General features: G+C 35.3%; 1 pseudogene; it reads right to left on the bottom strand.

The window, feature by feature from the left end:
* Positions 1 to 13,818: 13,818 nt before the first annotated feature.
* On the bottom strand, positions 13,819 to 14,586 carry LOC120128710 (annotated as a pseudogene).
* Between the last annotated feature and the right edge of the window lie 11,226 nt (positions 14,587 to 25,812).

Here is a 25,812-nt window from a genome sequence, read left to right as displayed (position 1 = left end):
ACATGGGCTAATAATGAATACAATGTATGTAATATATATATATATATATATGATGTGTAATATGAATTGTATGATATGATATATGTGTGTTATGGGTTATTGCATCTGTTACGTGATACACATGAATGTATGTTAATGTATATGTGAATGAATATAAATGACTTATATGATGATATTGTTATGATATATAGAATATGAATGTAAGAGATAAGAGATATGAAGGATAATAGTATAGGAGGATGATAAAAACATAAATGATGACATGTGTGTCTGTGTATGTAATGGTTATATGAGAAAGTATATGAGTTGTATGATATGATAGCATGAAGCATGCATTCATTGTAGAAGTTATAGTTGTATTATATGTTTTATATGTCGCACTAAGTCATAGACTTAGCGTGTGAGTGTTTCACACGTAGGTCCCGGAAAGCAAGAAGAGAAGCTAAGAGGAGCAGGACATGTCAGATTCTCCTTTACACAGTTCATATCAGAAATGTATTTAAATCATATGTATTTTGTTATAGTAAATGTAGTTGACATGTATTAATAGATTTGAATTGAAGATGCTCTGATAGGTTTTGTAAACCAATTAATTTTAATTAATGTAAGTGAATACTTTCTTAAATTGCAAATTTTACCAATTTGTAAAGAAAAACATTTTGAAAAGTCAATGTGACACCTCATACTTGGATCCGGGTCGGATACGGGTTGGGGGTGTTACAAAAAGGTAGAAAAAATGTATCATAAAAACAGAGAAAAATATGTCATAGAATCATAGTTATTAAAAACTATAAAAAATAAAGAAAAAATGTGATATGAAGAAAAAATAATAATCAACATAGACGCTCGATGACCAACACTAAAACTAATATCGTTTACTGGCAAGCAAAGATGAAAAAAAACTTCTTCAATTATAATTTTAAGTAAGTGGTCACATCTTAATTAAATAAAAACAAATATAATCTCATCTTAATGAAACAAAAACAAAAATGATCAAATATTATGTTTTTTGAATTCATTGAGGAAAAGTGTACAAAACTTACGAAAGTGACAAATTTTGTAGTTTATCATATTTTAAATATTATTATTTTTATATTATAATTTATTTATCAAAATTTATATTGAAATTTCTTTTCTAAAAATATTTTTTAATATTATCATTTTTAAATTATAATTTTCATAAAACTCTAAGATAATATCATTTAATATATTTCCTTAGGTTTTTAGCTATATATTATCATTTGTTTGTGAAGACAAATATGTACTTTTTTGTACTATCATTTTGCACATATCGATTTTATAGAATTATTTTGTAATCATATCAATTCCGATTGATTTAAGATAGAAAATTATGATTTGTGAAAGTTTCGACTACGTTAGATTTCATCAAAAAATTATTTTATTATTTGTATATTTTAAAATCAAATTTAGATAATAATATTCTATTTAATAAATATAAATATAAATTATTAAAAAAGAAAGAAGAAATTGTAAAGATTGGTTTCAAAAGAAAATATAATTGGGCCCAAACTTTTCCAAGCATTAAATGGATGGATAGCTATCCTTTATATATTTATGAAGAGCCTTTAAAATATTATCGATCGACATTTCTGTTCATTTCCCTTTTTATATATAAACTATAATCTTAATCTAAATTCTATCTATTTAAAAGGAAAGAAAAGGAAAGATTTCAGGGAGGAGGGAGAGTAATCCTAATAGATCTAAAACTCATGATTTAAAGGAATATGAAAGAACAAAAATGAGCAACGTAACACTTACCGAGAATAAAAATTAATAAGTTATAATCTAACCAAAGAAGGTGCATGATTTGAACGCTTTCAAAAGTTATTCAAGATAAATATTGGTTTTAAGTTTTCATATTTGAATTATTTTATTGTTAAATTAGTTGAAGTTTGATTTAGTTTCGAGTTTGAAACATATTAGTTTATTAACTGAATTTAGTGTATTTATCATTTCAAATTTGAGTTATCTTAAATTTAATTATCTTGATTAAATGGAGTTAATTTACATTTAACTTGATAAAAAGATGAGATTGAATTCAGATGAAAAAGGGAATATGGTTGTAGATGGTCCCAGATTGAGGATAACATGTTGAGATGGTTATCCTAGAATGAATGAGGTCGGGTCGCGATGTCAAACAGCAATGCCATGGCTGGATCTTGATGCCGAATGCATGCTTACTATGATGTAATACTTACCTGCACGCTTTAAAGACGTTGGATCCTTTTCTTCAATGCATTTGGCAAAATGATACAAACTCCAAATTTTATTGGTTGAATTATATAAATCAAATACAAAATATGTAATTTGATTTTTAAAAACAGGAATTCAAGTTACGTAGGGATTATCCAGTGGTAAATGAATATCTGGTTCAAATTTCATCAAAAATAGACTTGGAACAAATTATGAATCGAAGAAACAAAAAAATCATATAAAATTAAGGGACTAAATTATAAAAGAAGAAATTTATTGTTAAAAAGAGAAATTAAAATTGTATATGTATTCCACAGTGGTTTGAGGACATGTTCAAATTTAAAAAAAAATGAACTTAAAACTAAAGAGGAATAGAAAACACGAGGAAGACCAAATCACAAACCAACCAAATAATTTAGCTAAAGACCAAAAAGGCGTGGTTTTATTTTTTTTTATTTTTTGAACTTTACAAATTGAAAATACAACTCGAACACAAAATTCAAATTGGCTCGAATAACTCAAATAATATGGATAATTCGAAACCTGAAATTAAAAATTGATTCTTTCAAGTATAATCGAGTTTTGCTCACCTTCGTAGACTCTAAGATTTAAAGCATACCTCGATCTCTTATACAATCAGACTGTAGATTGAATCCTTAGTTCAGCAACAAAACCATGGAAATACCAATGAAACATAGAAGAAATAAACTCCAAATTGGCAGAGTTAACAGCAAAACATTGTAAAGCTTTCATTAGATGCAAGTACCTGTTTTTACTAATTTGTAATAAAAAGTGTTGTCAAATTTAAATATGTAAATGACATACGTATATGTTCTGTAGTGATGTTTCTTTCATTGTGGTATGACAGCAAATAGAAACATCAGCGTGTTCTTAACTAACGAAACACACACACACACACAGCAACCTTAGACACCAATGATCCCGTTTGCCTTCTCATTTGAATCATCCATAGGCATAGAAGTTGGAGCTTGAAACCTTATGTGAAGATGCCCACCTGCAAAATGAAAGAACACTTTATAGGCAAAAGATATGAGTTACGATAACACCAAATACAATCAATCGACATCGATATTCAATGGTCAAACTATGCTGCAGTTTTGGTACTTTAACTAAGTTCAAGATGACAAGATTCAGTACAAGCAAATCATGATTAAAGACGAGTAATTGAACATCCAAACTACCAGAACCAAGGCAACTATACAAGTCATTTTGCTACCATACACAATGTAATGTTTCTATATTGAATTTGAATCTGAAATTCTTATCAGAACCAAAGTCCATTTTCCCAATTACAGTGTTTTACAATTAACTCAAACTACAGAAAAAGCTTCCACCTTTCCTATGTGGTACTGATCGATTTATTGAACCGACTGGAACCATTCACAAGATCTGTTTTGTTTCATAATCATGATAACCTTAATCAGTCACAATACATTTAATCATTCCACATTCATCTCGTTAGTCTGTTGTTCTAATGATCACACTCCTAAAGTTAATCATACCATATTGAACATACAAGACATCGTAAAAGCTTCCTTCGAAAAGCACCATAGTCTTATTAGATAAAAACATTATCCCGCATGGTAAAAAAAACTAATGTGACTGCTTCAAAACTTATTGTTCACTAATAATTGAAAGCTAATAAAGATATTTTGAAGTAAAAGGCCTCCCTTTTAATGAAAAGGCCAATACTTGGTGGTTGGTACTCATGTTCAAATTTCAAAGAACATTCGTTGGATTACCATTCAATAAAAAATAAGGATCATCATTCATTAAGGCTTTTGCTTGGTAAAGTGGAAAGGATGATAAAATGAAAAGTTGAAATAGGGAAAATATTTGAAAGGAAAAGACAATTTACATTCGATAGAGTGAAAAATCGAAAGGAAGGAAGATAAAACTTAAAAAGAAATGCATAATCTTGTAAAATGCACATTTAACTTCGATATTTTGTGTGTGTATTAACTCAGGGTGTCACCAAGCCACATTGGACTTGAAAGTAGAAAACTAATCCCAGTCGGGCCGAGAGTGTTTGAAGGTAAAGCACTCCCAACAAGTGCACTTCCAAGGATTGGAACTTGTTTCCTCATCCTTATGGGGGTTGAGGTTGTTACCACTTCAACTAACAGCTTGCTGGTTCTTTCCTCTTCATCATTAAAACTTAGAATGAATTGCTTTTATTAATTAAGAGGAAAAATAGTCATCGTTCTATTTTCTTTCCTCTCCCTTTCCCTTCCCATCAAGCACATTTAGAATTTATTTTCTTTCCAAGTTTTTACTCTCATCTTTCTTTCCTTTCCACTTTTTCACTCAACCAAACACACCCTAAGATACAATGATAAATGAACTTAAAAGAATGGAACAGGATCAAAGGCAAAATCTACTGATCTATTATGAAATGGTTTGATTTTCACTACAAGAAGTTTCCAAGAATCACAAAAGTGATACTTTTTTAACTCCACTTTTCTATTATTTTGAGGAAGGGAATATACTCTAAATGACACAAAGGAATAAATCACTTTTTCATCCAGGATCAAACAAAAAGTGATTTATCCATGATGTCGGAACCGTCTTTCGGTTGGACCTCGGAATTGGGCTTCGACGTGAATAATTGGGTTAGAGTCGCCACCGACCATTTTAAAAACATTTAGGTAGGTCGGACACCATCTTACCTGATCTGCGTTGTACCGGAAACGTGTCGGGTTCGGGAGTCGATTACGATCAAGGAAGGATTAGCACCCTTGAACCGCCCTTTCGGTACCAATTAATTTGTCTGTTGTCTTTATTGCAAAAATTTTGAAATTAAAATTAAAATTTAAAAACATTCGATTCGAGTTGTTCACCTTTGATCGATTGAGATTCCTCTAAAAAAAAGTCGAAAATGTTAGACAAGAAATGATAAATGAACGTTAAATAAATCGTAAAAATAAAAATAAAATAAAAAATAAATCAAAGAAAATAAATAAATAAAATAAAATAAAAATAAAAATAGAAATAAATAAATAAAAATAAACCCAAAATAATAATAAAAAATGAATAAATGAAGGAAAAGAAAGAGTTAAATTGGCGCACTGCATTCTTAACTTCCCAAGGGCAAGGTAGTAATTTGCTGCTCTAAGTTGAACCCTCAAAAAGTTGGGATTTAGGATGGCATCATACAATCTCCATGTGCATCTCTCATTCTTCCAAGAGGCATGTGCGTGGCTGCAAGGTTCCCCACGCAAAGCAGTGATTCTCTCATGAATGGCTTCAAGCACGGTCCTGGGAAGCAGCTTCTTGGAATTGTTGGGTCCTCTACGAAGATATTCCATGGTAGGGAGGCCCCATGGAATTGATTTGTCTCCTCAGCTAGAGTCTTGTGAAGCCTTCGGCAGTACCGATTTGAGTACCAAAGAAGATGGTGACTTTCTGCTTTCCATCATCAACTTCAGCATCGAGATCTTTAACGATCAATGGCTTAGAAGGAGCGATTTGCTTAGGTTCATGAGAAACGGATCTACGCCAGACCAAAACAATGATGCAGCAGACGAGCAAGGCAATGGAGGATGAGGCTGGGATGTGTTGGGTGGTTTCGCGCCATGGCCGAGAGGCCACACACCTCTCTATCTCTTTCCTTCAATTCCTCTTTGCTTTGTTATTGCCCTCCCCCCGTTTGTGCTTTTCCTCTGTGCATATTCCCCCGTGGGAACCAATGGTTTTTTGGAAGTAAAAAGAGAGATGAATGAGTGGCCTCCCCTCAATGATTCGTGGTCCCCCTATGGCCTCCTGGATTTTGATTTTTATAGTCCTTATGAAGAGGACAAAGTAGAGATGTTGGCCCCCCACTCCCATGGATGCTTGCTGCTGAGTTATAGGAGAAGATGAGTGCCCACGTTCCCACGAATATAAGCATTTTGAGATGGTGGGGTCCAATTGGGGCCTATAAAATAATTATATATAAATTAATAATAATAATACTAAAAAAATAATAAGTAATTATTATAATAATAGTAATAACAATATAAAAAAATTTAAGTCCGGTCAAAAACGGGTGTCTACAGCTGCCCCTCTTTGTACATTCTTGTGTTAACAAGAATAGGGCAAAGATGAAAAAGACAACCAGTTTTTGTCCGGTCTTCTCAAATGTGATTGAGCTTCCTGAAATTGGGTATTTGTCTTCTTCTCGGCTTAAAGATTTCGGATTGAAAATTCTTCCAGAAAGTAGTTCATCGCTGTCATCGAGCTGAATGAAATCGAACTCGTCAGGTCTTTGGTTGGCAGATAACCCTTCTCGACTTAAGCTATGCTGCAAATGATGTGCCTCAGAGCTGAGCGTAGTCGAACTCGAAGGTCTTTGGTTGGTAAATAGCCCTTCTTGCCTTGAGCTGTGTTGCAAATGATGTGTCTTGGAGTTGAGTGTAATCGAGCTCGAAGGTTTGGTGTTTCAAGAGAAACATTTTCAAAGGTTTTTTTCTTTCAAGAGAAACTGTCTCAAGAGAGACAAAACTTTGTTTCAAAAGAAAATGTCTCAAGGGAGACGAAATTTGTTTCAAGGAAAATATATTCAAAGATTTTGTTTCAAGGGAAACTGTATCAAGAGAGACAAAACTTGGAAACTGTCTCAAGAGAGACAATGATGAGCACGATTCCCTTCGTCGTGAAGTTGAAACCGTGGATGGTCCCTTCGTTGTGAAGTTGAGCCTTGGAATTGGATATCATTCATTGTGAAGTTAAAATCCAAGTAAGTTGCTCCGAGTCCAATATCCTCCGTCGTGAAGTTGAAATTGGCCCTGGAACTAGGAAGTTGTTTGTTGACAGTCAGCCGCCCCTTCGCTGTGAAGTTGAGCTTGTGCTGTCTCGAGTCTAATATCCTTCGTTGTGAAGTTGAAATTGACTCTGAACCTGGGAAATTGTTTATTGACAACCAGCGATCCCTTCGTCGTGAAGTTGAACTTGCGTTGTCTGGAGTCCAATATCCTTCGTTGTGAAGTTGAAATTGGCTCTAAAATTGAGAAGTTGTTTGTTGACAACCAGCGGTCCCTTCATCGTGAAGTTGAACTTACGTTGTCTGGAGTCCAATATCCTTCATTGTGAAGTTGAAATTGGCTCTAAAATTGAGAAGTTGTTTGTTGACAACCAGCGGTCCCTTCGTCGTGAAGTTGAACTTGCGTTATCTGGAGTCCAATATCCTTCGCTGTGAAGTTGAAATTGGCTCTGAAATTGAGAAATATTTATTGAAAACCAGTGGTCCCTTCGTCGTGAAGTTGAACTTGCGTTGTCTGGAGTCCAATATCCTTCGTTGTGAAGTTGAAATTGGCTCTGAAATTGAGAAATGTTTGTTGACAACCAGCGGTCCCTTCGTCGTGAAGTTGAACTTGCGTTGTCTGGAGTCCAATACCCTTCGTTGTGAAGTTGAAATTGGCTCTGAAATTGGGAAATGTTTATTGACAACCAGCGGTCCCTTCGTCGTGAAGTTGAACTTGCGTTGTGTGGAGTCCAATATCCTTCGTTGTGAAGTTGAAATTGGCTCTGAAATTGAGAAATGTTTGTTGACAACCAGCGGTCCCTTCGTCGTGAAGTTGAACTTGCGTTGTCTGGAATCCAATACCCTTTGTTGTGAAGTTGAAATTGGCTCTGAAATTGAGAAGTTGACAGTCAGCGGTCCCTTCGTCGTGAAGTTGAACTTGTACTGTCTTGAGTCCAATATCCTTCGTTGTGAAGTTGAAATTGGGAAATTGTTTATTGACAACCAGCGGTCCCTTCGTTGTGAAGTTGAACTTGCGTTGTCTGGAGTCCAATATCCTTCGTTGTGAAGTTGAAATTGGCCCTGAAATTGAGAAGTTGTTTGTTTGACAGTCAGCGGTCCCTTCGTCGTGAAGTTGAACTTGTACTGTCTTGAGTCCAATATCCTTCGTTGTGAAGTTGAAATTGGGAAATTGTTTATTGACAACCAGCAGTCCCTTTGTCGTGAAGTTGAACTTGCGTTGTCTGGAGTCCAATATCCTTCGTTGTGAAGTTGAAATTGGCTCTGAGATTGAGAAGTTGTTTGTTTGACAGTCAGTGGTCCCTTCGTCGTGAAGTTGAACTTGTACTGTCTTGAGTCCAATATCCTTCGTTGTGAAGTTAAAATTGGGAAATTGTTTATTGACAACCAGCGGTCCCTTCGTCGTGAAGTTGAACTTGCGTTGTGTGGAGTCCAATATCCTTCGTTGTGAAGTTGAAATTGGCTCTGAAATTGAGAAATGTTTGTTGACAACCAGCGGTCCCTTCATCGTGAAGTTGAACTTGCGTTGTCTGGAATCCAATACCCTTCGTTGTGAAGTTAAAATTGGCTCTGAAATTGGGAAATGTTTATTGACAACCAGCGGTCCCTTCGTCGTGAAGTTGAACTTGCGTTGTGTGGAGTCCAATATCCTTCGTTGTGAAGTTGAAATTGGCTCTGAAATTGAGAAATGTTTGTTGACAACCAGCGGTCCCTTCGTCGTGAAGTTGAAATCCGCTCTCGAGCAAATTGTGTTGTTTCGAGAGAAACTTTCAATCTGTCGAGTTGGTCGAAGTGTAGCTTCTTGCTGCTGAGTTAAGCAACCAAAATGAATCTTTAAAGGTGCTTTTGAATCGAGTATCCTTCGTCTTGAAGTCGAAACTTGACTCTAAAAGCTGCAAAAAATTATGTATGTGGAAAATGATAAATATGATGCTCTAAAATGTATGCAACATGAATGAATTATGCTTTATCTCTTGGACTAGAGTCTTGTGTTTTGTCTGCCAATCTGGTCCATGGAATCGATCGTGCCCCATCATTTTCCAGGTTTGGGATTTACAGACCCTTCATATATGAGATTGTTCTGTTTGAAAATATTTTTCTCCTTTTTCTTGTTTTATGAGGGAAAATGATAAAAATGTTGTAAAATATTGTTCGCAACTGAATCACATTGTAAACGTGAGTTCAAAAAATATCAATGAAATCAAAAGCTCTTTTAATGCTTTCAGAGTTACAACTCTTTGACAAATGTTCAAACGGATGAGTTGGTTTTAGGCTGGCTTCATTTCTAAGGTCTTGGTAACACAAAATGTCATTTTTTTAAAATATCGCAACATGCTTTGGCATTTCATTTGGGTGCGGACATAATGACGCAACTAGAATGACCAATTACTAAACATTTTATTTCGGTCCTCTGAAATCTTCCATTTGTTCAGGCTTTGTAGGCTCCTCCAACAAAGGCAGTGCGAAAAATATCGGTCTAAAAATGAAATTCTTGAGTGCTCGTGTGTAGTCGACTATAACAGGTGTTCCTTAACTCCCTTAGTCCAACATTACCGAAAATTTCTTGCTCAGATAAATTTGATTTAATTTTCCATTGTCTGGCTAGCTGAATCCATAAAGTCGGGGTGTTTAACCAATTACTTTAGAGGGACAGCTTAACATTATAATCACTTTTATCAGGTTTAACTGAAGGGTTCATCTCATCACAAAGTCTTCGGCCTGACAAAAGCAGTGGAGCAAACACCGAATTGCCAAGTGTCCGAGCAATGTCATGGTTTGAATACAATCTATTCATAAAGCCAGGTCTTTCGAGTTTCCTCTGTAACCAATTGCCTTAGTGGAATAGCTCAGTTTTACGGATTTAATTTCTTAAGATTGTCAAGAAGAACCTGTTATAGTCTAGGTGTTTGTTGAAAGTAAAAAATTTCATCTCAAGCAACTGACCTAAACTAGATTCACTTACTCGACTATTCCATCTGTGAAGATCATTATCATCACTGAACGTCTTAAATAAAAAGTATAATAATGTCATATGCAAAAGGATGCCCCATGTTGTCCGCACCTTATGAAAGGAAAATGTTATATTGGTTAATTACAAGAGCAGGGTACGGTGTTTGAGTGTATATTCTGGGTAAAGTCAAAGTCCTTGTTTTAAACTGCGTCAAAGATCTGTAACTTTGAACCACTTACAGAGTTTCTTAATTCATATGATATTCAAAGAATTGCAAGTTTACAAATGTGATTCATTGCTTATCATCTTTAAAGTAACATAAATTTATTCAAAAGTCCTTATACAAACTTGGGAAATAATGAAAAAACAGATTCAAACAGAATGCCTCAAATGATGAAATGATCTTCCTCACTTGGATGGCCCCAAGTTGTTAAAGTTGATCCGATTCTTGTTACGTATTTTCTGTATGATTCTCTTGATTGTGGAGTAATTCTTGATAGTGCGCCCTGGGACTCCTCTATGATTTTCGCAACGAGCGTTCTCATCATACTACCTGGGGTACGGGGCTTCATAGATTTCCTTGGATGCCCCCAAGTTGTTGAAGTTGATCCGATTCTTGTTACGTATTTTCTGTATGATTCTCTTGATTGTGGAGTAATTCTTGATAGTGCGCCCTGGGACTCCGCTATGATTTTCGCAACGAGCGTTCTCATCATACTACCTGGGGTACGGGGCTTCATAGATTTCCCTGGATATGGTGACACCACATGTGCATCAAACAACTGTTGGTAAAGCTCCTTATATGTCATTGGATCAAAATGTTCTCATTTTTTATGAGACATGTGAATGTAAAAAAAAGGAAAAATAATGCGAATGTAAAAAAAAATAACAAAATGCACAATATGTCTGAATGCATGATGCATGAAATGTTCGAGGCATTGATCCAAAAAATGTACCTGTTATTATAAATAATCCTTATTGGGGCAAAAGTGTTACGTCTTAAGAGACAAAAATATTTTGAAGGCATAAACCTCGAACAGTTTCTGATAGGTTGACTAGTCTTCTGCCTTCGTCTGTCACCGGTTGAATACCCTGTCAAACCGTTCCGGCTCCTTTGGCTAAAATGTGAAAATAACGAGCTGCTTGCCCCCAAAAGGTCTCGAAGGACTGCATCGCCGGCTTTCACTCTATGTCGAGCTTGTTCCAAACGAAAGTGCCATCGGAGCCCTCCACCCAAAGTTTATCGACTTGTTTCTAGAATTTATCAATAATGATCTCCAGCTTAGCTAGGGTTTCGCCATCTTGATCTCGCAGTTTTCGAAAGGACTCTCCAGGTCTGTAACATTTTCCTCGTCTTGCCCCTGCACCCTTTGCCTCCGAGTATTCTTTGACCACTGCTGGGCTTCTGAGCTTTTTTATCTCTTTGTATTATAATCCCTTTGTCCATTAATGTAGATTATTCATGTTTAACAAACACATTTTTGGTGGATCAACACCTCGTTTTAAATGATGCGAATGATGAAAACAAAATGAAATAGAACAAAAAATAAAAGGGGTTAGTGAGGTAAATCAAAATAAAAAAAATAAAAAATCCTACCCCACATGATAATCTACCCGAACATGCTTAATATTCCTACACATACATGATTTCTATCCCGCATGCTAAATCCTAGCCGCATATTTGTCTAGTTCGCATGCTTTGAACAGAAAATAAAGCAGGAAACAAAGCATCCTAGGGTTTGGAATGAGGTCTTGGGGTGAGCTCTAATTCCCTGCACTCTCCCGATTTAGGTTCTAAAAAGGTACTCGAGTTCTCCTTACCGGTGCCCCCTTGGGCTTGCCAGACCCTTAGTCCTAAGCCTATTACAAGCTTGTGTGGACTAAGTTAAACTCGAGAGGACACATTCCCATATGCCCGCACGGTGAATAAATTCACACGAAGACATAAGGTATATGAATCCCGAAGGCTACTTGCTAGGCATATGCGGTGAATAAATTCACACGAATGCGTCACTTTCACCCCCACTTAAAACGGGTTTGGAGCTCGGGTTTAGAGCTTAGAGATGAAAATTTTGAAAAAAATCTGAAATCATTAAAAAAAACGTTAGTTCAACTATTTATTTAAAAAATAATCAAAGGTAAATGATTAGAATCAAATAAACAAATTAAAATTTAGACTTGTAATTTTCGCTAAAAAAGACAACCGGAAATTAATTTCGGCCTGACTCACTTACCTGTCCCCAGCAGAGTTGCCAAGCTGTCGTAACCGTCTTTCGGTTGGGCCCCGGAATTGGGCTTCGACTGATCTTTGATCAATTGAAAATATCCCTTGATGGCCTCGAGGATTTTTCTGAAGTCCAGATCATGTATATCTCGACAGTACCTCGAAATAGTCTCGACGGCATCATCCTCGAGCTGTGGATACTCTTGGCATAATATCAGGGTTTGCAACTCGGTGAATTTCGGCGCAAGAGACAGAACCAAGTTGTTCATGTTCTTTCTGCACCATGAGAGACATAGTTGTGTGAGGTCGAAGCAAATGGCATCCCTCCACCCGCTACAAACACCGGAAGCAACGATAGCCGTCCTATCATCGACGAGTATAACGATTCTCAACAGCAGCTCCAATGGGATGTCTTTCCACTCGGCGATCCCGACACCGTTCATCTTAGCTCCCTTAACACCATCATGTCCAATTCAGTGGTATCTTGTAATATGAGATAATGGCCCCAACAGATTTACCACTTAAGTTCATGAAAATCTGTGGTTTGGCAAGCATATCACGAGCATTTCTAAATAACCCTCTTCCAAGCATGGCTTTGAAGTTAACACTGGTAATGGAAATCCCTTCAGACTCAGCTATGACGTCTACTATCTCAAAACCCACATGTTTTTTATTCGTTTGTGCAGGTCCCTTGCTATCTTGGTCTCTTCTTTGCAGGCTGAGCTCACTGCCATCATCGCGTCGTTTCACTCAACTTTGAAGACACAAAGATCAATAGCTACACCTAAAAAATTCGTCTAAAAAAAAGACCTTACTATCGTGCACTCTTTAAAAACGAAGGAGGATATCTATATGACGAAACCTCTGAAACATGTTCCATACAAAAGATGATGAACAATTGTTTTAGTTGGTTGTCGGGGAAGTGATTTTTGGCATCTGATGTTGGGTTTTCTTTGTTCTGCTTTTTAAGGGAGAAATGAAGGAGAGAGAGAGAGAGAGATCGTAAAGGAGGAATAATTGTGTGTCCCCTCTTTCGTGTTTTTCCTTTGTGCGAGTTCCCCCCCTCCAAAATGCCACGAAGCTTCCCTTTTAAGTTGATTTCAATCACTCCAAATTAAGTTCTGTTGCCTCCGTTTCCCACGTCATTTGCTCCCTGATGCATGTGGTAGTGGAGTAGGTGGGTAGGTTTGTAGTTGAGATAATAGTGGGTAGTGGGGCCTATAAAAATAAAATTAATAGAATTAATAATAATAATAATAATAATAATAAATAATATTTATAATAACATGTATATATTTTTTTAAGCCCGGTCAAAAACTGGTGTCTACACATGAACCTGAAACTTAGCTCAATTAGTTCATACAACTACCCTTAAGACTACATTCAATAAGTTCAAAATTCGAATACCAACATCTATGACACTTCCCTTATCTATTTGTACCAAAAAAATAAAAGGTGCTTGATCCATGAATCCTAGGGCACTTCATACAAACAACCTTAGAATGTGACATCCAACGAATTCAGAATTTGAACCACAACATCTGTAATCTATTAGTACAAAAGAGAAAAAATGTTTGATCCGTATTATAATTTAATGCCTAAAAGATTCAAGGAAAATTCCCCATATAGATAAAGAGCTTGAACATAAAACTGAAAAGAATGACAAAATTGTTCCATACCCAATGTTTTGCTATTGAATCAGCTGCTCTTGGTAGCCATGGCTTTTCTGGCAGCCATATTTTTCCTAGCAGCCCTTGCATTATCATACTCAAACTTCAACACATCTGATATATGAGAAGTATCATTGGCATAAAAGAACCTCCCAAAGGGGCTCTCTTCAATCAAAGTGAAATAACGGAAGAGCTTGGAATTCACCAGCCAAAACCAAACCCCACCGAGAAAAATCCCCAATGAAGCTCCGGCAAAGACCAGGGCCACCTTATGTAACCCAAATAAACCCTAGAATACATGGTCAAAATAGCCAAAGACCAGGGCAGAAACAAAGCGGCCCACTTGATCCTGACATTCCAAATCCCATCAATCCCTTTACAAGTCAAGAGAGTGAAGTAAACGGTGAAAAAGAACATGTATTGGGAGTGGCTCGAAGGCCAATCGTGAGAATCACACATTTCTAAAAGAGCACAGGTTTCGGACCGGGCTTGTTGAACGGATTTTTTGATGAGTTCGTTGATGAACTGAGATATTACTAGGCCTAGTGCAAAAAACATTATTTGAAGCTCTCTGTCGAGAATGAAATGAGAAACGAAGCCACCGAGGGAAATGAAAACGGGAACCAAAGAAACCCAGGCTAGGAAATGGCCTAGTTGGTCACCTCTTTGGTACCTTACGTGAGTTAAACCCACTGCTTTTAGTGCATTGTATGCTGTCATGGTGGTAATTTTGATCTGGGTTTTCGGAGTGGTTGAGATCGAGGTTAGTTTTTTTAGTGTTTGTTTAGGGGAAAATTGCTTAGAAAGTAAGCCAAGTTAGGTGTAAACTCCGAAGAAGTAACTGAAAATGAACACCCACTGAGCTGGCTACACGTGGGAATAAAGGGCTCACATAAATTATGAATGGCTTAATACCAAAATAACTGCCCGAATTATACCGTTATTCTTAAATAGGTCTATAAACTATTTTTTTAATTCATCCATGTATATAATGTTACTAAGGTTCCTCGGCCATCAATGGTGTTAATTTTCCTATTAAGTGACATGTGTCATAATATAGTAATTTTATAAATTTACTTTTTAAAAACAAAAAATAATTTATTTTCAAAAAAACCCATTTTTTTCTAAAATATAAAAAACCCTGAAACTCTTAAAATCTCTTATTCTAATCTTGTTTACTCCAACTGCCGATCATCTCTGGCCACCTATTCACCATCGACTGGCCACCCATACTTCGTCGACCACCCAATGACAAGTCACAACTCTTATTATCATATCAAAACCAAAAATTTAAATTCCTAATCCTAAAATCCCAAATACGCAATCCTTCAATTTCAATCGTGATAATCAACCATTTCACCAACTGTGACAGTTAGCCATTTGATTGGTCGTTTAATCGCCCATGTGACCTTTGGTCGTTTGGCCATGGAAGGAGGGAGCACAAGGACGAAAAAAGGGGAAAACTCTGGGAAAGGGTTTTTAAATAATATTTTTATTTTTTAAGAAAAATAAAATTTCTAAAATTCTAAAATTGTGACACATATCACTTAACGAACACCTAAATGGGTAACGTTTCTAACGTTAGGCACCTAGAGGAGTCAAAAAATAGTTTAGGCATCTATTTGAGAATAACGATATAGCTTGGGCATTTATTTTGATATTAAGCCATTATAAATTGATACTCTCTCGTACCCATCATTTGTATCTTATATTGACTATTAATATAGTTTTAGGAGATATATTTAATTAAAGGAAACAATAAAATTATCCTTAAAAGATTATTGATAAATTTAATATATTTATTTTGTTAAGTGTAAAAAAGTTTGACATATAAGAGTAAAAAATAAATATATGCATTAGTATTTATTGACTTTTTTAATAAGACATTTTAAATGAAATAATTTTAAAAACCAAAAAAGGAACAAAAAGAGTACTAACTATAAATGTTTTATTTCGAGTTAATTATTCATTTACCTCTAAATTTGATACATTCTTTTAACTTTATATCTTAATTTGAGGATTTTTACTCAAGTACCACCTAAAAATAAGTTAATACTTAAAATAAAACTTATTTTAGGTATTTCCTTACATTTTTTTATCACGTATGGCAAAGAGCATCACGTGAAAAATATCTTTGAAATGACGTCTTTTGCATACGTGACAGTAGAATTTATATATGTGGTTAAAATGAAAGAAAGAAATAAGAGTGTAACACCCCAATTTAGGGGCTAAAATTTAGAAATTATAAAGTGGTGGATTTAATTTGGTATTTTGAAAGAAATAGGGGATTAAATTGTAAGATTTCAAAGTTGGCAGACCGTTTTAAGAAGTGCAGGAAGTTCAGTGGCTAAACCCATGATTTAACCATTTTTTTAATATGTTGAATTATAAATCTCTTTTCCGTGCGCAGGCAGCAGAAATTTTCCTGTTTTCCCCTCTCCAACAACCCAACTTCCAACTTCGATCTACTCGTCGTCCGACCTCCAAACGACGAGCCGAAACCACCATCGTGTTCGTTGTCAATCGAGGAACAAAACCCCTCAAACCTTTCGTCGTGAATCATTGCCGTTCGTCGTGAATTTCAGTCGGAAGTATCGTCGGTAATAACTCAGTTTTAGTTGGTTTTTCATCGATTCACGACGATCGGGTCATCCGTTTACGACACCTCCCGCACCATCGTGTTCGTTGCATCGTTCCAAGTTTGCCGGTGTCATCCTTGGTCTCTGTCGACGGTGGCGCGTGAGGAGGTGAAGCGGTCAAAGTTTCCGATTTGTTGAAATCGAGCTCTCCGCCGTTCAAAATTGTGAACTGAGCTTTGTAAGTATCACGAAATCGCTCAAAATAATTTTTAGAAATTTTTCCGGGATTTTATCACTCTTGACGCGCCCCCACGCGCCGCTACTGCGCGTGGGGAAGAAAAAAATGACCGGTTTGACCGGTTTTGCTCCTATTTTGACCTGTTTGACCGGTCATAACCCGACCCGACCCGTTTACCCGACCCGTTTACCCGACCCGTTGACCCGACCTGTTGACCCGTTGACCACTGTTGACCAAAACTTTGACCGGCTTTTACCGGGCATTAAATGACCTTTGACTTCGACCGAGTATATCTATCCTGACATTTTTCGACGTTCCAAATCCGATTCCGCTGTCCGTTTTTCGAAATTCGAACCCAAAGGCCTTGAAATTTCCGATCAAACCCGTTGACTTTGATTTTGACCGAAAATTTCAAATTTCCAAAAAATCATATTTTATGCTTTCAACGTCCTGAATCCGAATCCGAAGTCCGTTTCACCAAATTCGAACCAGGTAAGCTATTTTTCACTGATTTATCACCCGATTCGATCCGTTTATCGCAATTAAGCTCCGTTTCTGATATAATTTATGTTGATATGTATATGAGGAATTATTGGAAGTTGAATTGAAGATCAAAGGCGTGCGAATGGAATTTTTATGGTCGATCAGTATTGCACGAAAATCGAGGTAATACTTTACTACCTATTTATGTTTTATAGAACATGTTGGTATTGGTAAATGCATGAATGGAAATGTTTGGTCTCATATGTGTAATTAATGAAGTTCTACACTCGATCTGAATACAGTAAAAAGGTTCAGAAATTGATTATGGTTCAGATGACTTTTATAAGAAATTAAGGGATTGTTATAATTAAATTACAAGTTATGTGCTTAGTGATAAAGAAATCAATCTGGATCTGTAACTTATAATTTATTTCATCAAAGGTTAAATGTTAAAGGTATTTGGATGAGAAATTATGAGAATACTCCGGTAGGGTAAAATTACGAAAATACCCTTGTGTTATAAAAAGACAAGATTGGAATATGGAAGTTGGATAAGAGGTTTTTACAGACATATTGATCTGATAAAAAAAATATTGAGGTGCATAAGAAATGTTAGTTTTACTTGGATATTTTGGATAACAGGTTTTAACCCAAGAGGAGTTAAGCAAGATGCTAGAAGTCTGTTAAGGAATCTTTTCAAGATTAGAGAATGTTGGATAAAGCAATTAACCATAGGATCTTTAAATTATAATTATTTTCGTTAAGAGCTTATATAGAAATTATTTGGTTAAGAAATTACGAAAATGCCCTTGAGAGATAAAATAGTCTGAATTGACCTTGAATGAGAAAGTACTTTGAGGATTTGTACTTAACTCGATTAAGTAAGAATTTAATTGTTAAGATCCTGTCTTTGTACAGAAAATTCATGATATTCCGTTTGTAAAATCTGAGAAGACACTTGACTCGAAAATATCTGAATAATGAGTAAATACTTGAAGAATAATTTATCGGGGGTATTCTGCTGTCAGAATTGTTCGTAAGAACTAAAGTAAATGATAAGATTGAATTAAATAATAAGACCGGATGGAAGGAAAAGATTGAAATACCGTAGATCTGTAAAATGATCATAATACCCCTGTAATGTAAATGACTCAAGAATATCACCAAGCTCAGGAATGATTGAATATCCTCGAGTTCTGAAATGAATGGAATAAAATTGAACATCAAAATTACCAAAATACCCTTATGGCCTAAATTAAGTAAATGTCTTGGATTAATTAAGGAATCCAAGTAAGCATATAAGTATTGGACGTTTGTTCGACAAATCAACCACGAAGACCAAATTGAATAGAATGGAAGTACAACATGTATCTAAAATTCAGGAACGTTTGAATTACTCTGGAAAATCCTGAAGTAACTGGAATGGACATGACTGCTAAATGAACTAGGTAACCTCAATGACTGAGGATTTAATAAGTGATTTGGATAAGTCTGGAAACTCTGATGAGTTTACGTAGTGTACAATTACAATGGGTTATGAACAAATTAATCAAGTACGTCAGCATTTCATTATATTGTGGAAGCGTGGAAATGAAATAAAGACATTGGAAGATTTATTCAGCGATAATTCCGAAAATGGTCTACGGACAAGAATTTGTGGTATTAAAGAGTAAATACCCTAGAAGGAAAATGAATTGACCAGTCGATATAGATTGTTAAGGTTCTGAATCTTCGTTCTCAAGTTGTTCGATTATCCGATCAATTGACATGGATGTAAAGGATTCTGAATACCCTTCTGATTACGTACAACTTCTGAAAATTGTCCGAATAAGATAATATCCCGATAATTCACATTCTGAATAACTGATGATTCTGTCAGTTAATGAACTCTTCCAATAGTGATTCTAAATTCCAACATTCTATCGACATACTGAAGAAATGTGTTTCTCTGCCTGATACAGTACCTCTAAATAATACCTGTAAACTCTGGTGTGTTCCCTAATTACATGAATATTTTATATGATTTCAAATTTGAATTCTGTTATGATACCTAATCTGGATTCTGATCTGATATTGACATGGATTCTGATATGATACATGACCTGGATTCTGATATGATACTTGACTTGAATTATGTTTTGATTTTTGATATATCTGTTTACGGACGAAACATGTTTTATTGGGGGTATTGTTGGAGGAAGATTACTTGGAGGTTCCTCGGCTGTGTGCTCAGGGCCTTACTTACCGGTTCATCGGCTGTGTGCTCAGGGCCTTACTGGACGTGACGGGGTTGTATGGTTCTGGGGAACCTACACATTTTGTTCGTGACGGATGGGGGTATATATATATATATATATGTTTTAAAAAGATCTGAAAAGTTACATGGTTTTTGGGAACACACTAGAAAACCTATTCTGATCTCCTTAACTCAATCATCCGAAATATTTCTCTGAACTGAAAGCTCATTGTCCGTTACCATCTAAAATATCAGTAGGATCTATGCTCAGTATAAAAATCTGTAAATGTTCGGAAATAATAAGGATATGTATATTTATCTGTATCTGCACGTTCATCAGCATCATCTGGTAGTTCTGTATTACTGAGCTTTCCAAAGCTCACTCTACTACTCACCTTTTCAGGTTAAAAGAATTATACCAGTGCAGTTATCGACATCAGTAAAGGAATTCGTCCGGCGTTGTTGCAGAGTATGGTACATGTGATTAGGGGGCATGTAATTGTATTTTGATTTATATACGAGTTTGGAAATATGTTTTATTTTTAAATAGTGAAAACTGATTTTATAAGTTTACATGTTTTGAAAAAAAAAGTTTTAAATTTTCCGCTATTTTTACAGTGGGTCGCTCCGGTGGCCCTAATGTGACTTCCCGGATCGGATCGGGCTACCCGCATCGGTCTGGGGGGTTACAAAGAGGCTAAAGATATAAGAATTTTATCCAAACAAAACAAAAAACAAATACACTTATGCGTGTCAAAGACATATATTTACACGAGTATGAGTCAAGCGATGCGATGGTGTATGTAAATTTTAGAATTTGTTTTATTGATGTTTTGGGTAAATTTACTCCATAGCCCTTCAAAATATTGTGGTTAAATTATTCTTCTTGTCCCCCTATTTTTGATGCACCACATAGCATAGTCCATTTCTTTGTAATTTAATTTTGATATTTAACTTTGATTATTGTCAATCTAACCCCTAATTTATTTTCATTTATGATTTGATTTAATATTTTGATTTAATTATTATTCTATTTTCACTAACATTTTTGTTGTCTTTTCGTAGGTTTTTTAATTTTTTTTATTTTTTCCCTTTGATTATTTAATATTTATTTATTATTTTTTATCTAACATTTTTTTATTTTTTAGGGATACCTGCAATCAATCAAAGGTAATTAATTCGAATTGAATTTATAAATTTAAATTTTCGTAATTAAAGACAACCGACATATTAATTGGTATCGAAAGGGCGGTTCAAGGGTGCTAATCATTCCTTGACCGTAACTGACTCCCGAACCCGACACATTTCTGGTAAAATGCAGATCTGGTAAGATGGTGTCCGATCTACCTAAATGCTTTTAAAGTGATCGGTGGCGACTCAAATCATTTCATTCAAGTCGAAGGTCAATTCCGAGCCTACCCGAAAGACGGTCGCGACAATCTTATATTAATTTTAATATAAATACATATGTTTAAAAAATTGTATTTATTTTTGTTGAGTTAATCGAATGACGAAATTGGCCAAGAGGGGGGTGAATTGGCAATAAAAATTTTGTGGAAGCTTTTGCAGAAAATTGAAAGTAATTGCACAGCGATTTACAGTGGTTCGACTTTCTCAAACAAAGTCTACGTCCACTACCTTAGCTATCCACACTAAGGATTTTCCAACAAATTCACTAATTTGTTCTTTCTTTTGAGGCCAAAGAGATAACCTTACAATTCCCTCAAGAGTATACCCCAACTCTTGAGAACACTCTTTTCTCAAAGAGAAGATTACAAATTTGCAAACTTACAAGAAAACCTCACAAGGTAAGATGTTTGCACAATTCTAGAACAAAGAAAAGAACACTCAAAGATGAATACAATTGAGCACAAAAAGTGTTCTTGAAAGCAAAATGAATATTGAATGAAAATGGGCTTGAAATGCTCAAACTTGAGGTTTGATGCTTTCTCTTTGATTCTCTCTTGATTCTAGTTGCTTGATGTTTCTTGTTATTGATCAATGGCTTCTAAGCTTGCTTAAATACACCTTGGATCACTTCTGAACGTTGGGGATAATTAGAGAAGATATTATAGCCGTTTTAGTGTGAAAACATTTAATAAAACAGCTTGGAGCGTGGGGGGAATCGGTTCCCTCTCATAGGGAATCGGTTCCCTAAGTGTAAAATTCAAATATTTCGACCGTTGAACAGGGGGGAATCGGTACCCCCTTGGGGGGAATCGGTTCCCTCCGAGCATTCTGGAAATCTCGGAGCCAAACCATTCAGGGGGGAATCGGTTCCTCCTATGGGGGGGAATCGGTTCCCTCTGAGCAATCTGGAATTTTTGGCTATGAATTGGTTCGAAATACTTTGTAAAATTATTTTGAAATTGTTTTATGATTAAAACTTAATTTTACACTTAAGTAAGGATCAAAAATGATTTTTTGAAATATTTGGAGTAATGTTTTGATATTCGAATAGTTATATCGAATATACTTAGAAAATCATTTGGAAAATCTTAAAATCCATTTAACTTAATTTGTTATATCGAAATATTAAAATGTTTCAACAATCTCCCCCTTTTTGATATAACAAAACATTTTAGTAATTTTAAGATTTTTGAAATCAAGTTTTGAAATTACTCCCCCTTACTTTAACACTTCTTCAATTTATCATATAAAACATTTAACACTTATTCTTCTCCCCCTTTTTGTTAAATCAAAAAGACATTGTAAAACAAGGTTTTGAAAATCATTTAGCCAATTGATTTATTATAAGCTTAAGCTGCTAAGATCACAATCAAAAGAGAGGTTAGCCATTAGTTTCATAAATCAATATTCATAAATAATGTGATATGGCAAAATTGGTCATTTTGCTAATGATAATGTAAATGATGCAAAAATGAATGAAATACACCAAACATATAAGTTCATACCATTCATAAATCCAAAATCCAACAATCCACAAAATCAAACAAATCAAAATGTTGAAACAATATTCATTTTGTTCAAAGTCTTAAAGCTAAAAATAAAATCAAGCATCCGGATCGGTAGGAGGAAAACGGGCTCGCATAGCAGCCATTTCATGAGTTAGTTCATTGATACGAGCGTTGGTTGATTCATTTTTTGCACGCATCTCCTGAAGAATCTCTAATTGTTGAGCTCCCATTGTGGATAAATGGGACTTTATAGAGGAAAAGCGCGAGTCCATGGTAGCGTATCGGAAATCGAATGTCTCCATAAAGGATTGAAAATATGGAGGCATTTGATGCGTTTGTTGTGCTTGCTCCTCGGGCTGCTCTTCGGGCTGATCAGGCTCATCTTCGGCTTCATCGATATCTTGCATTAATTGCTCGAGCTCGGGATCTTCGTCAGCTTCTGGTGGAGCTTGTGAAGAACTAGCTCCCGTAGTAGAAGATCGAACCCATTCACCGGTTTCTTTGTCCTTTACCCATCCCGCTCTCGTTAAGGAAAGAAGATTTATTTGTTTCTTAAGAGGAAAAACGGCATCTAGACCGACTCTAAGCCCAGCTTTGGAAAACAGATTACTCAAAAAGCAACCGTAAACTAGAGATGAACAGTGTTTCTTGTTAGGAACAAGATTTACGGTTTCAACAATTTCAGCAAAAATAATCTGAGGTAGGTTAATTTTAATACGGTTTTCGAAACAATGTATCCACCAAAGATCCAAAGCTCTAAGAGTAGAATAACGACCTCCGGATGGTCGAAACCACCAAGAAATCATTAGATGAAGAAAACGCTCATGTAGGTCTAAGACACTCGCACTATCTCTTCTTTTATAACGAGAACCTAAAATTTGTTTTTCATTCGAAATACCATCATTATCTAATCCAAATGTATTGGTTATATATGCCGGATCAATATATAAGAATTGTCCTAGAAGGTAGGAACGAATTCCTATGGTTTCGGTTTCAGCTTGGTTTTTAACACATACTGCATTAGAGTAGAATATACGAACAAGTTGATGGTAAACGATGGGTTCAAGATCAAATAGTTTATCAAATTTCCATTCTTGTAAAATGGGAAGATATTTAAAATTGATAGCTAACATAGCTTGACGAGAAGGAATACGTTCTTCCCGGATTTTGTAAGAATCGAAATACTGATAATACCAATATCGGTGATTTCTAGACCCAGGATGATTGAAACACGAATTTTGGATAGTCAAGTTAGGATCAGTGGGATTGGGATTAGAAATTGGAATAGAATGAGGATTTGGAGGTGGATTTGGTTGACGACTAGAACGACTAGATGAAGACCTAGGACGTTTAGGATTTGACATGGTGAAGGAAATCGGAATAGATATAATAACCTGCAATTTTAAAACAAGTGTATGCAATTCAATTAATCCCAAAACTCAAATGAGTCCTCAATATTTCAAGATTCTCTAAATCAATCCTAATGGGCAAAGTTTTTGAAAAACTTTTGAAAAATATGGTTTTGAGAAACAATATATGTATAGTTTTTCATAACAACAATATAATTTGATCAAAACACAATAATTTGAAAAATAACATTTTTTTTATTATTTCGAAAATTTTTAAAAATTTGAAAAATTCTTGTGTTTTTGATGAAATTAGTTGTAACATCTAGTTTCTAATCACTAAATAATCAATGCCCGATCACTATTTCAACCTAGAACTAATTGAAACTAATCCTATGTTCAAAAATAATGAAATAAAGAGTTTAGAAAAATTTACCTTGAAATATGAAGATTGAGGGGATTTAGATGTTGTTTGCACGATTTTAATGATTCCAACAGGTTTGGAAGATGATTTATGAAGCAAATTCCGATTAATATCGTTGATTTGAGGCAAAAATGGAGATTTGAGGGGTTTAGAGGGTGAGAACGGCGGAAGATATAATAAAATGAGGGTTTGGGATTTTGGGGTGTTCTGTTCGATTTTAACAGAACCCCAGGGGGGTATCGATTCCCCTGTGGGGGGAATCGGTTCCCCTTCAAAGGGGGAATCGGTTCCCTCAGGGGGGGATCGATTCCCTCTGCACCAAAATGCTAAAATCCGAATTTTTAAGCACAAAATGCTAAATTAATCTTTTCTAGTGGTATTGGCAACTCATATATCAAACATTAATTATGTTCAAATAATTAAATTAATCTTTAATTGATTTTTGAACATAAAATTAATTTTCATTAAGAATCACAAACTCCCCCTAACTAATAGCAAGAATGCAATCAAAAATTATTATTATAAGCATTTTTCAAGATTTATTAAAAGTGCTAAAATTATTTTAAACACTAAGTGAAGATAGGTTGGTCAAACCTAATTCTCTCCTAAGTGTCCAAAATCTTTCCTTGTCTAAGGGTTTTGTAAAGATATCCGCTAATTGGTGCAAAGTATCAACAAATTCTAGAACTACATCTTCCTTAGTGACATGGTCTCTAATGAAGTGATGTCTTATTTCAATGTGCTTAGTTCTAGAGTGTTGGATGGGATTTTTAGTGAGACAAATAGCACTAGTATTGTCACACTTGATAGGAATAGTACCTACTTCAATTCCATAATCAAAAAGTTGTTGTTTCATCCATAAAACTTGTGCACAACAACTACCAGCTGAAATGTATTCGGCTTCAGTGGTAGATAATGCAACACAATTTTGTTTCTTTGAAAACCAAGAAATCAGCATATTTCCAAGGAATTGGCAAGTACCGGAGGTGCTTTTCCTATCTAATTTGCATCCTCCATAATCCGCATCAGAAAAAGCATGCAAGCTAAAGCTAGAGTCTCTAGGATACCAAAGTCCTAAACTAGGAGTGTCCTTAAGGTATCTAAAGATTCTCTTAACAGCTAGTAAATGTGATTCCTTAGGACATGATTGAAATCTAGCACATAAGCAAACACTAAACATAATGTCCGGTCTACTTGCAGTTAGATAAAGCAAAGAGCCAATCATTGACCTATATAATTTAACATCTACACATTTACCTCCTTCATCTAAGTCAAGCTTTGTTGAAGAGCTCATTGGAGTGTTATGAGGTTTCCCATTTTCCAGTCCAAACTTCTTGAGCATATCTTTGACGTACTTAGCTTGATTAATGAAGATGCCATCTTTTTTTTGCTTGATTTGGAGTCCCAAGAAAAATGAGAGCTCCCCCATCATGCTCATCTCAAACTCACTTTGCATTAGCTTAGAAAATTCTTGACAAAGAACATCATTAGTAGAACCAAATATTATATCATCAACATAAATTTGAACTACTAATAAATCTTTACCTTTTCTCTTTAAAAACAATGTAGTGTCAACCTTTCCTTTTAAAAAACCTTTTTCAATTAAAAAATTTGACAATCTTTCATACCAAGCTCTAGGAGCTTGTTTTAAACCATAAAGAGCTTTTGTCAATTTTAAAACATGATCCGGAAAATTTGAATCTTCAAAACCTGGAGGTTGTTCCACGTACACTTCTTCTTTTATAAAACCATTTAAAAATGCACTTTT

This window comes from Hibiscus syriacus, unplaced genomic scaffold, assembly GCF_006381635.1.
Source record: "Hibiscus syriacus cultivar Baekdansim isolate YM2019G1 unplaced genomic scaffold, ASM638163v2 tig00110482_pilon, whole genome shotgun sequence".
Lineage (NCBI taxonomy): Eukaryota > Viridiplantae > Streptophyta > Magnoliopsida > Malvales > Malvaceae > Hibiscus > Hibiscus syriacus.
The sequence above is the reverse complement of the archived record's forward strand: the minus strand, read 5'-3'. Positions and strand labels throughout refer to the sequence as shown.